We start from the raw sequence: 17217 nt of genomic DNA, 5'->3' as shown, positions 1-17217 counted from the left end.
AGATGCGGTGTCCAACACGCGTACTATCGGCTTATTTCGCCGAAGAAGGTCGAGGAAGTTCCTGATCACATAAAGTTTAAGTTTTCAACCAAACACCCAGCAGGAGTTATGGTGTTCGGGGCAGTCGCATCCAATGGATTGGCAATGCCCCGGTATTAATCAAAGAGGGCTTAAAGGTGAATTCGGAGGTCTACATCGGCATCTTGAAGGACCATCTAATGCCATGGATCAAGGCCAACTTTGGAAAAGACCAATTTGTAGTTTTCCAGCAGGATGGAGCACCCTGTCATACATCCAAAAGGACACAAGCTTGGCTGGCTGAAAACCTGAATTTTTGGTCGAAGGAGTTTTGGCCCCCCAGCAGCCCGGACTTGAATCCACTGGATTATTCAATATGGGCCAATATTCAGGCTAAGGCATGTGAAAGCTCTCATCCTAGTGTGGATTCACTCAAATCATCCATTCGCAAGGCATGGGCCTCAATGTCAGCTTCGTATATTACGACCGTGTGTTCTAGATTCAGACCCCGCTTGGAGCAGGTTATTGAAAATCAGGGTGGACACATTGAATAAATGTATTCAAAACATGTCAAATAAACTTGGGAGATCATAAAAATATTTGTTTTCATAATTATTTTTGCAAGAATCACACTTATTTAAAAAACTGTCACGTGTCGCATTTTTTTATGGGTCATACTGTATTCCAATTAGATGAATTTTGTTCAAATAGCTAGTGTTTCAAAGTTTCGAAAGAATGTAGAATTGCTCGAATGTTTTGAATCTTACACTTTTAGCGCAATGGAGAGTCTACGCGATGATTAAAAGAATAAGAGTCAAACCTAGAAAAAATCGTCTTTGCATGTTTCGTCTCAAGGTGCGATGAAGGATTTTAACAAAGCTAGTTTGATTGGCGTATGGATCACAGTTCTGCGTGGAAGCACCGCGAGTGGATGTGTGTTTCTCATTTGCTTTTCTCGGATTTTTTCTACGATCTTCCAACTGAATAATATTGAAAAATAGTTATGCTTAGTAACTTCAGTGCAAAGTTCAGTGTAATAAAGGTGGAAAAGTTTATTGAAAAGTACAAGGATCCTAATTAGCATTAGCATTAGCATTGAGCAGTTCGCACAAATTCGTAGGTGGTACAAGCCAAGACTATCGTATGAGAGTAGCATCACTTTCATCCGTTACCACAGATATTGATTTGGGACTAACCACTATCTCTTAGATGGAAGCAATGCACTCTCCAATAGTCGAGATCTGTCCTGGCCACGTCCTTGCGAATGCTGAGGAAGGGGAAGGATGGTTTGTTGGACACCTACTTAAGAAAGGTGTAGAGAACTCTACGACCTCTCATAGATGCCACGGGAGATTTTGGGTTTGTGTGGAAGGTTATAACAGTAGGAAACGTTTTGGTAGAACGTGAAACACAGAAAGAACTTAGATAGAAATACAAAGTAAGAATGGGACGAGCCTGGAATTGAACCCACGACCTCCTGCTTATAAGGCAGAAGCGGTAGCCACAAGACCACCGAGCTCATCCCTGAAAAGTACAAGGATCCTAATTATGGCCATATTAAAAGGGAGTATTTTTCTTGTGTATTGACGCTGTTGGGTTTATGTGGGTTGTGAAAGAAAATCTCATGTAATACGGAAACAATTGCATTTCAAATAATTTTTCATAAGATCGAATTAAACTTCACGACAATTTATGTTTAAGATTTTTCATGGTAGGTACTGTCTTTTTTTAAATAGTAGATTTGGAGACAGAGGACTACTGCCCATGATCACATATTGTAACATTTGCATTTTTGTCGATTTTGAGTTAAGCTTGGGAATCGGCTTTAAATTGCTATTTCTTTGAGCTGATTAAGTGAAAAAAGAAAGTTTGTTCTAGAAAACCCAAATAAAAACCAGCAAGTTGTTTTGTAACATTGAGCGAAGTAAACGCATAACAGTAAAACTGGAACATTCTATCGCCAGTATTCCGTATTCGTTGAACGGAACATTTCGTAATTAATTTGCACTCAAATACCATAGGAAGCATCTATTTATAAACCACGCTTCAACTGGAAAAAGTTTTGACGATTTTTAGAAAATTAAATAGATTTCCATGCTGGTGCATGTTTCGAACTTAAAACACTTTATTCTGTTGTCGATTGTTACAAATATGCGAGCATGGACAGATTACGAGTCGATATCGACTCATAGGAGCAAATTACGTCATACCTATCCAGATATACATACTCGTTGCAAGTATTTCAGTGATGTTTTCCTAATTACATAGATCGGTGAAAAACCACGTTGCAATCCATCTTTGCTAATGACCTGAGATCACGTTTTAGTAAGAATTCAAATGAAGAATAATCACTCACTTTGAGCGATTGAATTCCTTTACGGAGTCTTTTGGGAATTTCTTCGGAAATTCATTCAAAAACTTTTTTGGGAATACCTTCGGAAATTCCTTTAAGAGAGAGGGATCGCAGCAAGCCATGCGCGCGGATGGTTGCTTTTAAATTTGCTGTCACGTTTTTGTTCGTTTCCGCAAGAAATAGATTCGGCTGATGTATATTTTTTGCATATGTACTAGAAGAAAAAAGTTTAAGTTATCTGAAGCTTGAGATTTACGAGTTTGGTGACATTTACTCAAGTGTATTCTTATTAGAGCGCGTGAAATCGTTTGTGTAGTTTGTATACGCGGATGTATTTGGTGAAAATATGTTTGAATGTGTAATAGTGCCAGGAAAATATGGATCAATAACGAATGGACCAATCAATAAGCAAAAACTGCCGCTATGAAATGAGCAGATGGCCCCACCGTAGACATGTTCTGTCAAACACACACGAATAGAAATATGCGTATACAGTGCCGCCGTTGTTTTGATGCGGTGAGTGCAAAATGAGTTACCTTGATTGATCCATTGCTCGGAATAGCGCTGGAAGAGTAGTGATTTTTTTTTGGACACTAATTGTGGTCTTCTCTTTCTCAGTTAATTTATCCGAAATTTGATCAATTTGGTGAGATTGTTTCAATATGTTTTTATATGATTCCAAAACTAATTAAGCGCTGGATTTAAAAATCCGGAAGTTTGTTTATGTATCCATTATCCAATTGATAATGGTAGCATAAACAGGCGGGGCTTATTGCAAGTGAAAGTGACCTCGGACTGCACGTGAGTTACCAGGCAGTCTGAAATGGGCCACTGGAGCTGCAGTAGAGCTAACACCTTCTAACTCCCGGGCTAAAGCTGACTTTATTAAAGACAGCTTTCTTCCATAATACCACTGCCGGACAGTGGGGGTTAGATTGAAGATACACACACACACACACACACCTTCGGAAATTCCTTCAAGAATTCTTTAGAAAATACCCATGGAAAATCCTTCATGAATTTCCATCGGAATACCTACGGACATTGGAGGAATATATCCGGAAATCTTTTTAGGAGAAAGCCTTCGGTATATGATTTAGTTTTTTTAATTCCTTCAAGAATTTCTTTTAGGAATTTCTAATAGAAATTCTTCCAGTAATTCCTTAAAGAATTTCTTCGGAAACTCTAAGAAGATATTTTTGGTATTCTTTCGAAATTTCCCTCTGGAATTTATTTAGAACTTTCTCCAGGAATTCTTTCTGAATTTCCTATAGGAATTCTTTCGAACATTCCTCCGGAAATTCCTTTAGCAACTCTTCCAGAAATTCCTGTAGAACTTCGAATATTTCTTTTAAAATTCCTTTAAGAATTCTTTCGAGAATATCTTCAGACATTCTTTTGGGAAATCTTCTAAAATTTCGTTCTTAGATTCCTTTAATTTTTTTGAACCATTGTTTAAGTGTTTTTTTTTTATTGAAAATAAGTTTAACGCTCAATACCTTTGAAAATTTCTTCGAAAATTCCTTTATAAATTCCTCCAAATAAGAATTCTTTCCGGAATTATTCTTGTATGAATTTTGTATACCTAGTTTATTGAAGGAATTTCCTAAGGATCTCCTGGAGGAATTTCTGAAAAAAATTACTTCCTGGAGGAATTTCCGACTCAATTCTTGATGGAATAACTGAAAGAGAACCTGAAAAGATTTTCTATCAGAATGAATTTCAAAGAGGTGAACCATAGAGATGGTCGGGTTTCACATTTTGTAACCCCGAATACGACCGACATTGTTCTAATTTTCCAAACCCGAACCCGACCCGAACCCGTCGTTTTCAAACCCGGAACCCGACCATCTCTAGTGAACCAGGGCTGAAAACCTCTATAATAAATTTTGTTTGACTATTATCGGCTCTTTCAGTCATATAAGTATCACGAAAGTATCACATCAACTCTATAATAAAGAATAAAAAAAATTGAAGGAATATCCGAAAGAATTCTGAAAGTAATTTACGAAGAAATGTAATGTAAAAGAAATGAACAAATAGCTATTGGTATGTACACAGAAATTCCTATAGTTCTCCAGGAATTTCTTGGAAAGTCCGGACAGTAGTAAAACAAACTCAGTTTTGGCTCTAGAATCAAAACTACATGCCACTACTCCCAAAATATCGAGATTGCAGATATTCGGATATTCTCAAGAATTCTTTGGGAACTTCCTGCACGAGTTTCTTCGAAAATTCCTGCAGATTTTTTTTCATAAATACCTTAGGTAATTCCCTAGGAAAAATATTCAGGAATTAATTCTGTAAGTCATCAAGAAACTCATTCTAAAATACCTTCAAAGCTCCGTCAGCAATCCGATCAAGAATTTCTTCAAGGAGTCCTTTAAAAAACTCTCCACAAATGAAACCAGGCTTTTCTTTTAAATTCCCCCTAGAAATTGCTTCGGAATTTCTTAGGACCTTAAGAAATTTCTTGAGGAATTCTTCTAGAAATTCACTCAAAAATTCATATAATATTCATACTGACCATTCCATAAAGAATTCCTCCAGAAATTCTTTTTTGGAATACTTTTAATAATTTCTATTCATGTAGATGGGTACACCTCCCCACAGTTGTAATGGACTCGACGTGCTCTTCTTAAAAGAAGCCATCCCTCGGAAAGCTCAAAGAGGATTGCGAATCTATTTATTAGTCCGTTTGGTTACATTGCTGAAAGGAGATTCTCTCTATCCCGCGGGCTTCGCGTAAGCGTCTCTGGTAACGGGTCCGCCACCTCCGTTTCTTGCCCTTCACACAGAAGTGCATTAAAAGCAGAATGATAATTAAATTCGATTGTACTATTAGGTGGAGCTGCATGCAGAGCAAGACTCAAGCCACGGTGATGGATAACCACATACATACATACATACATACATACTTTTAAAAATTTCTACAAAATTCCTTCGGAAATTATTTTAACAATTCCACTGGAATTTTACCAGGTATTTCATAAGACATTCCATTCCCTTGGAAATTAATCTAGTAATTCATTCGGAATTTCCAACACCATTTCCTTCCAAAACTGTAGGACGAATTTTAAGATATCTCCGAATTTCTAGAGCAATTTCCAAAGGACCTCCAAAAGGAATTACTGACATACTTAAATTTCTTAAACAATTTCTTTGGACATTCCTCGTAGAATTCCTTCATGATTTTCTTCAGAGATTCCTTCAGAAAATCCTCCAGAAATTACAAGGGAGATAAATTCAGAAATTCCTCAAGGCTCTAAGAACTTTCTTCGGATATTTCTTCAGAACTTCCTCCAGGACTTCCTGGAAATTATTTCAAGAAAACCAAGAAATTTCTTTGGGAATTGTTTATCGAAATAAATCGAAACAATTTTTTTAAACAATTCTAGCAATTACAAGGAAGAGTGAAGGAAATGTTCAATTTGTTGGGTCACGTGCCCAATCGTGCTCCAGCTTCAGAAGCCAAAAGATCAGTTTTGCATTCGCATATCATGAGGCTAACACAATGATACTCCATGCCCAGGGAAGCTGAAAAAATCATACCAGACTGGGAATCCAAATCCAACATTAATTATGGTGTTGATTTGTAGCCGCGTTTGTCATACTTAATTTATTTTCCGGGATCTCAGCAATTTATTGAACTTTTACCGAGATTCGCACAGCCGAGCCCCAGCAAACGTGTTTTTTGCCGAGATTTCTGTCAAAATTGCTGAAAATCAGCAAATTATTTGCCGAAAACCAGCTAACAAACGTTATTTTTGCCGGGATATCAGTTTTTATTTTGCTGGGCTAACGGCTGTGTGGAATTTGCCGAGCTGTATAAATAAAAACTGAGTGTGTAAGCACTGGACCAATCAAGATATGTAACATTCCCTTTAAAAAGATTATGAACCACCCAATGCGACCAGAATGAGGTTATTCCACATGAAGGTACATATGAGATTAGAAGATAATCGCCACGCTCTTTGATTTGTAGATCTGTAGCCAAGAAGTTTTTGGATGACCTAACATTTAACACGCCAAAGCGATTTAAAGTGACAGGTATAAAAGTAAACAAATCTGCTAAAGGTTTAACAGCTATTTAATTAATGCTTGATAGGGTGCCTTGGTTCGGCAGATGCAAACGCACTGCATAATGTGATTTTTATGTTGGCCAAACATCGGCGTGAAATACGAAATTCGGCGGCGTGGAGCCAACTGGCGTATGGCGCGCCGCCGACACCTTGACCGACGTCGGCGTACGTCAATAAGTGTCGGCGGCGGCGCACAGGTCTACACTTGATTGTAACTTTACAAATACGCAATTCAACCTAAAAAGCGAATCTGTCTGAATTTTCTCGAACAAGCTCCACTCAAAATTAAAATTAATGAAAGAGGCTTTCCTGTTATCACAATTTAACTGTCAATTGAAAAGTACGGGCGCTGGGCAACGATTTTTATATGAACTTGATCTGATTGAACTTCATATGCGAACATTTACCACAGATTAATTAAAGGTTGAGAACCATTACAGCATCATCCATTCAACCGGAGGCAACGTGTCAGCTGATGCTGGATTCTGTGGACAAATTAGAGCAGGTCCCCTTCTCTCGTTTCCGGAAAGAAAGTTAGCCGGACGGAGAACCCTAATGAAGATGGATGTTTCCGGTGTTCGCTCGATCTGCTGGAGCTCATGATGCTTTATACGAACGGTACACCCACCCACCCGAGTCCAGTCAAGTTTTAACATACACAAAATGAGAATATAAAAAAAGGTAAGACGATAGGGTGGGACCCATCTTTTGTTTCTCGCTTTCTTGCTGGAATTACAAAGATGCTTGACGGTCTCCTTAGGGGGGGGGAAGTTTGCTAGTTGATTGCCGTTTTTTTTACATTGTTCTCCCGCCGTACATAGTTGACAGTGGCTGAGAATACATTTTGTTTATTCCTTTCTTAGTGCACCTTCCTGTAGGTAGTAAAGAGTAAAAAAGAGTTTATTTTAATTAAATTCCAACGGCTAGGATTTTGGCTAGCTCGTGGTGCGAAGGAAAACGATGGGAGGGTTTTAATCTTTTTATGGAGTTTCCGTCTGCGAAGCGGATTAAAGACTATTTAAGTGGAAAATTTCATTCAATTTCGGAAAAGCAAATGACAAGCAAGAGTGTTAACATGCGGATATTATTAATATTGGTGACACAGAATCAGCACAATGAATGCTGATCTTCTTGAGCAATATGGAGCTACTGGCAAGTACAACTCCTTCATAATTGGTTCGTTAGACTCGTCGGAAAAATGATTTTGTTGTTTAAAAGCAAGTCGTTTTTTAATTCCATAAAGTAGGAACAACATTTCGCGGGAGAGCTGTTGTTAAATAATTCAAATATGTACTAGAACCTGTGCTGGAGATATGAAATCACGAGGGCAACCTTCTTATAGCTGACTGTTTATATTCGATCATTTTTCCTAAATGTAGATCCACAACATTTATGCTGAAGCGATAGTATATCTCTAATGCCGGTAATGAACGAGTTTTACCAACAAACCATAAAGTAAATCGTTTAAATCTATTCGTGGCACGGTGCTTATCACAAGCTCAAATGACCTGCCAATGATGGTGGTTACTTCGTCCCCACCACGCCTCGCCCGTGAGAATTTAACACATTCTCGAGAGCCAATTTTCTCTGTCACAGATTCGCCCCAAATCAGTTCAAGCTCCTATCGGAAACGGTGCCAACCCGTAGCGAAAACTGCGTAGATAAAGTGTAATCCAATTATCGAATGTCCTCTTCCGATCCGACAGTGAAAATAGGTTGAATGCCACCAAACTGTGTAGTTGGTTCCGTCGCGCCAACCAACCGAAGCTTGATGACCATCATTGACCAAAGTACCGGCCGCGTGTGGCTATTCGGAGTGGCTATACTGAATTGGGTTGATCTGATAGACGCGACTAGGCGCAACTTCCAGTCAAAGGTGAATTGCCATTATTAACACTACTGTAGCGCACGGACAGGGCCATCACGAGCCATATAAACAACATTCAATCCACTGCCTTTTCCGGAGTTGGAAACTCCGGGTTTCTACATCCGGGGCGGATGTTAGTTAGAGTGCTGGATATATGTGATGGGAAATTATCTAATTATTGGCATGTGCATGGGGGAAATTTCGTTTCGTAAACGGGATGGTGGAAAGAATTGATCAGTATTTTGGTGAATGCTATCTAAGCTCATGTTGATGTCTGACAATGAGTCTGCAATTAACCAATATTTCAAAATTGTAGAGAGTGTAAAAGGATCTATCGAATTATTATTCATGAGCAATGCAATCTAAAATTGCCAATCTAATAGTAAACGCTTGAATTGATCTCGAGAGCAGAGAGATAAAGAGACGATCATTTGGGAAACGTTTATCATAGCTTGTCGGTGAGGGCTGATTCTGCAATTTCTTTTTTTCGCACTACAGGCTACATGAACTATAGTTCTGCACGATGTACTTTCATTCTATGAATCTTTCACTCCGGGTGAGAATTTTCTGGGCGGCGCCGGGTGATGTGGTCATGAGCCCGGACCCTCACAAAGTCTACATCATCGAAATGGAATGTCAAAAAAGAGAAAAACAGGTAATTATTGGTTAGGCCTTTGTCCAAAATTGACAGAAAAGGCCTTACCTTAGTCGTCGTTCTGACAGCCGACACCGTTTCAATTTTAAATTGAAATTCGAACTCTCTGACTCAGTGTTCCAATCGTCCCCCATGAATCGGAAATTCACGATAAACAGTACACAGAAGTAAGATGTATGCAGAGGTAAGTCAATCACAAAGAATCAGTCTCCTTTGTAGTAGGAGCCTCAGTCCCATTTCACCCGAGAAGCACACCATTACAAGGCAGAAATTAATTCTCGGTCAAAAGCATAGCCCTTTCAGGAATCAGAAATAGCCAAACACAAAGGTAGGCAGAACGGACACCGGTAATGTCCATGGGATGGGCGGTAGATAGACGGCAGGTTCGGATCGAACCAGAAACCACAGCTTTGTGGTTACTTGTTGCGTGCCTGAACTACTTGCTTGACTCACACCAACAGCGGCCCTGCGGTGCTCTGTTGAACACAGTTCACAGGTCCTCCTCCCAGCGGACTAATACGCTTCGCATGAACGGGAGCGGAGGCGTGTTACAACTAAATAGTTTCTCCCACTTCCGGTGGAATTTACTGAAGCCACGTTGGCGGGGTATGCATGTCGGCGCTATAATATAGTCCCAAGTTGCGCCAGCAGGATAGAGTGTAGAGAGAGAGTGTGTGGACCTGCAACTGGCGTAATGAATTGCGGATGTCCGAACAGTAGTTTGCTTGCCGGAGGCCCGTTATTCAGCAGCATCGAACGGCAGCAGCGCGGAATTATGATACGGCTACTAATGGCAGGAAGTGTTGTGTTTGATTTTCCTATAAACGGAACGGATGGCCAAAGCCGAGAGGAAATGGGAAAAGGCTGGGTTATGGGGCGGGCGAGAAGTTGTTTTCCAATTTAATTATAATGCTTAGGTCAATGATGGTTGTTTTGTAGGTTGGTCATACGGCTTACGGGCTTGGTTTCATTGAAATTGTTGTAACGTGTTGATTGAAAGGTACTTACCACCGAAGTTTGATTCTGTTGCTGATCCTGGAAAGGGAAGAGAATATACGTTAATGAGTAGATGCAACAAAAGACATTTTCAGGGTACTTTATTTAGGTATATTAAGTCAATTTTCAAAAATAAAATTAAAAAGCCAACTCATGATAAGTACTTCTTTTGTACAATTAAAAATAATATTCCATAATGTGTGCGGCTACAAAGCAAGAACATGCTTAAGGTGGCTGAGTTTGCTTCCCGGTCCGGTCTCGTCTTCCCTGGGCATAAAAGTATTAGCGTGTTAGCTTCATGATATACGAATGCATAAATGGTTAGGGGAAGGTGGGTAGACTTGATCCCCGGGGAGACTTGATCACCCCCTGTTTTATCGAGAACTAAAGTAGTTTTGTTCTAGCGTATTTTTTATTATAGATCCTCTAGACAAATGACCTTTATGTGGTGAGTTATTCTTTGGATTGACAACCTTGTTTATTCTGCAGGGCGGTTTGTATGTTTTGACCTTCCTAAAGATTTTTTTTATTGACCACGCAGAATTTGAACAACTTTTCATAACAATGACCAAAGTCTTTCATTTTTTCACAGCAACAAGCCATGAATATGCTTATTGATCTGTACTGATGAAAATGTCAACATTCCATCAAAGTTTTGAGATATTAGGATTTGAAGTTATTGCCTCAATATGGGGACACTTGATCCCCCATTATTCTTCCATACAAAAATTTGGCGAAAAAATTCAAAAAAATATAAATCTGTTCTTAGGCTTCTGTTTTTCTCGTAGATTTGACGGATTTGATGAAGGGTTGGCAGGAAAAAATATTTATTTTGTAGATCTCATAGAAAGGGGATCAAGTCTCCCTAAATTTTAAAATAGCATAAGCTGTCGAATTCAATAACAAAAGTCGTTCATGTATACGCACAGCAACTCGATAATTCCGCGTATTTTGAAGGGAAAATATTTAAAAAATCCAAGGGCACCTTTCTAAGTTTATCAAAGCAAGTTCTTGGAGAGGGATCAATTTCCCCCGAATATTTTCAAAGTCGATTTTTGACAGCTCTCCAAAAAATCGATTGTGTATCAATAACAACAATAATTTAAGGACTGTCATACATCAGTAAAGTTAAATACTATATTTCTTAGAGAGTCTGTGTGGAAATCGTGTATGTTTATTTATTTTTGGTTGTAATACATCGGAAATCAGAAAAGGGGATCAAGTCTACCCAGTCTCCCCTACTGGTTGGTTACGAAACCTCACAGTTAATAACGGAAGTGCTAATTGACTAATTGATTGTTTTGTAGAAACGGTTTTTTAGGTCGAAACGGTTTGGTCAAACATGCCATTAAGCCGAAAGCGACATTCGGCCGAACTGGTCATTTGGCCTAAAAAGCCGTTTCTGAAACTGAAATGGTTGTTTGGTAGAAGGGCTATTTGACCGTAAATGTCATTAGAACAGACAGGACATACGGTCGAAAACGTCATTTGCTGAACGGGTAATATGGCCAAAAATGTCAATAATTTTTTTGCCAAAAAAATCGTTTCGGCCAAATGACCTATTTTTATCAAAAGACTTTTTCGGCCAAATGACCAGTTCAACCGTGGTTAGCGAAGTCAGTCATCTGGACGCATGTGCCGTGGGATGTGGGTTCGATTCCCGCCTTAGTACGGAGAAAACTTTTCTAAAAGCGGAAAATTCTCCACTAGTTCACTGGGTGCTGTGTAAATGTCCTGTCGGTTGCCAAATATTAGATGTCAAGTGTTCAGTCTGTGCGGCCTCTGGTCGGGAAGACGGTGGTTCTGTCTTTTGAAAAGAACAAACACTGCCTTCTCGGTCAAATGGCTTGCGTTCGGTCTAATGGCAAAATTCTGCTGAATTGTAATGCAAATTTATTAGGAATTTAAAAAGGAATATCGTCGGGCTTTTGAAGGATTTTTTTAAAAGATTTCAACGGGAAGTTCTTCAGATTTCCACTGGAATTTCTTTTTAGATTTTACGGAAAGCTTGACGAAATTTCAAATGGATATTTTATGGAATCATGAGTATTTTCACGAACAAATTTCTGGAGTTTCAACGAGATGGTTTGGGGATATCAACCGGAAATTTCTTCGGAAATTCCACTTGTGCTTTGGAATTCCCAAGAAAAATTCTGCAGATTACAAATTTGAATCGGAGTGGAAAACTTTAGATTCTAAACGGAGACGTGCCGATGGAAAAATGTCGGCGGAAGCGTGATGCCAAAAGCTGTCGGCGGCGGAAGACAACTAACTGTAGTGCGTTTATCCGTCGGAATTATATGAAATATTATGTGGTTAAATGGTTGTGGAATATGGTTATTATGGTTTGATTAGTTGAATTCCAAATTTTTGTTGAATTGTAAGGCTAATAATCATCCAATAGTTTCTACTTTGAAGACTTCATTTGAAGTACATAAATCCCTCAAATAGAGTTTTGAGTTCATTTATTATTTGCTCAGCTGAGAACATTGTACCAGTTTCTTTAGATGATTTGAATAAATTGAGTATAAATATTCATTCATATCATGTATAGGATTATGGCAGGTATTTCCGTTCATGGTCTAGTTCCTGTCGAAGGCTCTAAAACCCATTAAACTACCATAAATTTGCTATAACTCCACACCATTAAAACGTTCCTCTTGAGCCTACGTTTGGATACGAATGAGTTACAGCAAAAAAGTATTTTCGGTTTTGTTGAGGTTATGGAATACAAAAAAAGGAAGAAAGGAGGTTTAGGGTGCTTAATTAATTACGATGCTGACATTCTTGGCAATCTTTCACATCTGTAACGGGACAAACCCTCATTTTCTTGGGTGACAATAACGATATGAAGACATGCGAAAGGGATTAAAGAAAGACATTACAATGCATCGATGGACAACAAGAGGAAGACATTCGTGATGGGGTACGACTGACTAGGGGACGAAAGTGCAATGGATACAGTCTAACATCAGCAACTTTCTTAAATCGGTGGACAAAGGAAAAGTATTCGAGATGAAGACCGCCAACACTCCTGTAACAGGCTTTGACTGCTTTTCTCGAACCCGGAGATGTTCAGTTAGCGCAATTCTGGGGCCACGATGCTCCTCGCACGCCCATACGATATATCAATATTCTGGTAATCTGCGCCGAAAACACAGAGATTGCATTCCGAAAGTCCCACTCTGAAATGATGTGCATTTAAAATGTATTGATTGGACATTTTCATTTTTTTTAACTATACATACATCATCTACCCAACTCCTTGTTTGTCCATTTCTGTTGCCAGCTGAAGAAGTTTCCCTGACGAACTAATGTGAATAATTCATCGAAGGTAATTTGTTGATCGTAAATATCACCTTCCACCTTAGCCAAAGAGTCCGCCTACTCATTTCCCAAAATCGAGCAATAAGGAGAAACCCAAGCCATGGTGATTGTGAATGACCGTTTTGGTAAACCACTCAAAACTTATCGTACCGTGTTTAGTAGATATGTAGGCTGAGTTCTTAACTGGTTTCATTGTTGGCCGAACAACCTCCAGGGAACTTAGACTGAAAAAAAATCCTCAGATTTATTGAAGAACGTTTTGAAAATCCTCAAAATTATCCGAATTTCATTTTGTTGCCCCCTCAAAATATTATTTTTTGGCAAAGGGGGGAGGGAGACAAAATAGTTTTTAAATATTTATACCGGCCTTATTTATGGAAATTTCACATTATTTGTGGAAAATTTATATTGAGATTTCATATGGCACCGGGCGTCGCGGGACAGCGAAGGTAATTCTTCTTCTTCTTATTGGAATTACATCCCCACACTGAGACAGAGCCGCCTCGCAGCTTAGTGTTCATTAAGCACTTCCATAGTTATTAACTGCGAGGTTTCTAAGCCAGGTTACCATTTTTGCATTCGTATATCATGAGGCTAGCACGATGATACTTTTATACCTAGGGAAGTCGAGACAATTTCCAATCCGAAAATTGCCTAGACCGGCACCGGGAATCGAACCCAGCCACCCTCAGCTTGGTCTTGCTTTGTAGCCGGGCGTCTTACCGCACGGCTAAGGAGGGCCCTGGAGGAGCGAAGGTAATTAATAATCCATCCCATAGATTGCATCGCTTACTGAAGTGCATCCAGATAAATAATCCTTTGTAACTAAAACTATATCCTATCCCAAGACAATCGTGGAGATACAGAGGTATACTCGGCTTCTAGTAGCAACAAGAGTCGGACTAACAATCCTTCCATTCCTATACGAGCGTAAGGAGGTGGCCAGCGCCGTTATTGAATTAAAATATTTGAGCTCCCGTAACGTGTACGAGCCCCATTCATTTGCTTCTCTATACAATTGCACTAAGTTTTAGTCAATCACGGAGTAGCAACTACGAATTGTGCGGTCATAATGCTCAGGCTCATGCTCATTTGTAAAAAATTTCTATTTATTTATTGCTCATATCCCGATTTCTTTATTGGCACTTTCCTATTTTTCTATGGAAATGGGAGTTTTTATTTCAGTCTTCCATGGAGTCCTTGGGTGACTACAACTCTAAACAATACACAATTTTCTAGTTTGAATTCAATAGGTCTTTGTCATAATAAAATACCCATCAATAGACTGCTGTGTAAATGTTACGTTCATAGATAAAAGGGATATATTCCATGGATATCAAGGGCTATATTCCAGAGAGTTTGGAGACCTTAGAAATAGTAATGACCTACAAAACATGTATTTCACATATACTAGACATTAATCTTTAAAATAAGTGTAAAGTATTACAGAAATGGCGTTTGAAAATTATTTCGGACACCTACTTATATGGAGACGCCGCATACGGTAAGTTCTTAAAAAATGCAGTGACGTACCATCTGTTTGTCGATTGCAAGACGGCATATGATAGTATCGACCACGTAGAGTCATGGGAAATCATGGACGAGGACAGCTTTCCCGGGAGGCTTACGATACTGATCAAAGCAACGATCGCTGGTATGCAAAATTGTGTGAAGATTTCGGGTGAACAGTCCAGCTTGTTCGAATCCCACCGGCGACTAAGGCAAGGTGAAGGACTTTCATGCCTGTTGTTCAACATTGCGCTAGAAAGTGTCATCTGGAGAGCCGGGGTATGATTTTCAATAGATCCAGTCAATTTATTTATTTCACGGATGACATGGACATGGTGGGCGAAACATTCGAAAAGGTGGCAGAACTGTACGCCTGAAAATTTAGGATACAAAAGTTGGACTGGTAGTGAATGCATCGAAGACAAAGTACATGCTTGTGGGCGAAACCGAGCGTGACAGGGTTCGCCTGGGAAGCAGTCTTATGATAGACGGGGATACCTTCAAGGTGGTCGAGGAATTATTCTTTCATGGATCCTTGCTAACGGCTGATAATGTTAGTAGTGATATACTAAGGTGCATCAGAATCTGCGGTATAAAAAGATTCACAGCCGCATCAAATGTATCATGTACGCTCATGAGACCGATGGTCCTCTACAGACATGAGAATTGAACAATGCTTGAGGAGGACTAGCAAGTCCTGGGTATTCAAGAGATGGGTGCTTAGGACCATATTTGGCGGTGTGCACGAAGACAATGTGTGGCGGCGAAGAATGAACCTCGAGCTCGCACAACTCTACGGCGAACCCAGTATTCAGATGGAGGCAAAAGCTGGATAGACACGATGGACATGGCATGTTGCAAAACTGGCGGACAGCAGCCCTGCGAAGACGGTGATCGCTTCCGATCCTTTAGGTTCAAAAAGGTGGAGAACGCAGCTAGAGGAGCGGACGAGGTTCAAATCGGTTTGGTGAGCGTGTGTGTACTTCCGAGCAGAGTGTAAAATAATCGAAATTTATTGGTAAAGTCCACCTTTCTTCACTTGTCAGCTCACTTCCAGACACATTCATAGTCGGCTCTGGACTGTCAATATTCGATTGAATATTAGTCATTGAATATTTATGCACATTTTACAAATTGATAAATTATCTGAAATCTGAACACGTTTCAAATGAGTAAAGTAATTTATCACATAGAACTGTATCCGATTTTCATCCGCACGGCACTTTCAACGGTAAACAGCAACATAAACAATGCTAATTATGTTTTTTTCTGCACATAGTGAGCACGCTCAGTGACAGTCGAATGAATGAGTTGGCGGAGTAGTCGTCTGACTATGTCATTCTATGTTTTGAATATTCATGCGATGTTTGTCAAAATTCGGACCGAAGTTGTTTCATGAAGATGAATATTTTAAGCTCTGCTTCCGAGGATGGTGAGATGTGGCCTCGGATCCTTTATTTTGGGGTCAAATTGTTGATTTAGTGTTGTCTGTTAAGATGTAAGCTAAATTAAATGAAAATGAAAACTTATATACCGAATCATTTCAACTTATTTATAGACTTTCACAAACGCAAACATTGAAAGCATTTAAATTGTTAAGCATATCAACGTGATAGGTGCCGAGTTTGCAAACAAAATTTATGAAAACAGCATTTAAGTAAGGCAAAATTTCCAAATAGTCATCATTTATCTATTAGTTCTATTTATTTAAGGGGTTGTTGGTATATCTATAATTCACACACCGCGGACATTATAGACAGCAAATCATTTTCTTCGTGTTGTCACTTGCTTATAAGGCAAATTAGAGCTGTTCTGAGTTTTAACCGATTACTCGAGTCAAGTACGTATCTACGGAGTTATAATCAAGTTGTGGAATTGAATTATAAAATGTATTTAGATACACCCTCAAAATTTTAATTATTACTAATATTTATCTTTTTGTTCTTAATGTGATCGTGAGAATTTGACCTTCCGGGGCTCGCATGAGGCTGACTATCATATGCTGGTCCATGTCCATTCGAAGATGTTGTGCTTAATGCAATGGATAAGTTTATTTGAATTAAAAAATCTTTGTACGCTTGCCAATAGTATTTATAGAATTAATAGAATTCATGCCATTAAGTATTTAAACATTTTTTCCTAATTTCTTGGAAAACTTTTCAAAATGGGCAACAGAAGATTGTCAAATAAATAATGAAATGCAATAAAATGAGAATGCAAAAAAAATCTTCCATACTATATCGCTTGATACAATTCTAAACCTTTATGAAAATTGGGGAACGATCCTCTGCGGTCATTATTTACTTGCTAGAAAGAAGCTGACATAACGCAAAGATTCTGTGTTTTTGAAAGACACGTGATGTAAAGTCGGTAAAAACAAAACTCATAACCTGTTTCAGAGATGAAACAT

The 17217-nt window shown here is 39.0% G+C and overlaps 1 long non-coding RNA gene across 1 annotated transcript in view; it reads right to left on the bottom strand.

The window, feature by feature from the left end:
* Nucleotides 1-17217, bottom strand: part of LOC134215641 (uncharacterized) — a 255767-nt gene that overhangs the window by 64480 nt on the left and 174070 nt on the right. The window contains exon 3 of the long non-coding RNA XR_009980252.1: nucleotides 9984-10010. This is a non-coding gene — a long non-coding RNA (uncharacterized LOC134215641). The remainder of the gene's footprint in view (nucleotides 1-9983; nucleotides 10011-17217) is intronic.

The sequence above is a fragment of the Armigeres subalbatus genome, chromosome 2 (assembly GCF_024139115.2).
Source record: "Armigeres subalbatus isolate Guangzhou_Male chromosome 2, GZ_Asu_2, whole genome shotgun sequence".
NCBI classification, from domain to species: domain Eukaryota; kingdom Metazoa; phylum Arthropoda; class Insecta; order Diptera; family Culicidae; genus Armigeres; species Armigeres subalbatus.
The sequence above is the reverse complement of the archived record's forward strand: the minus strand, read 5'-3'. Positions and strand labels throughout refer to the sequence as shown.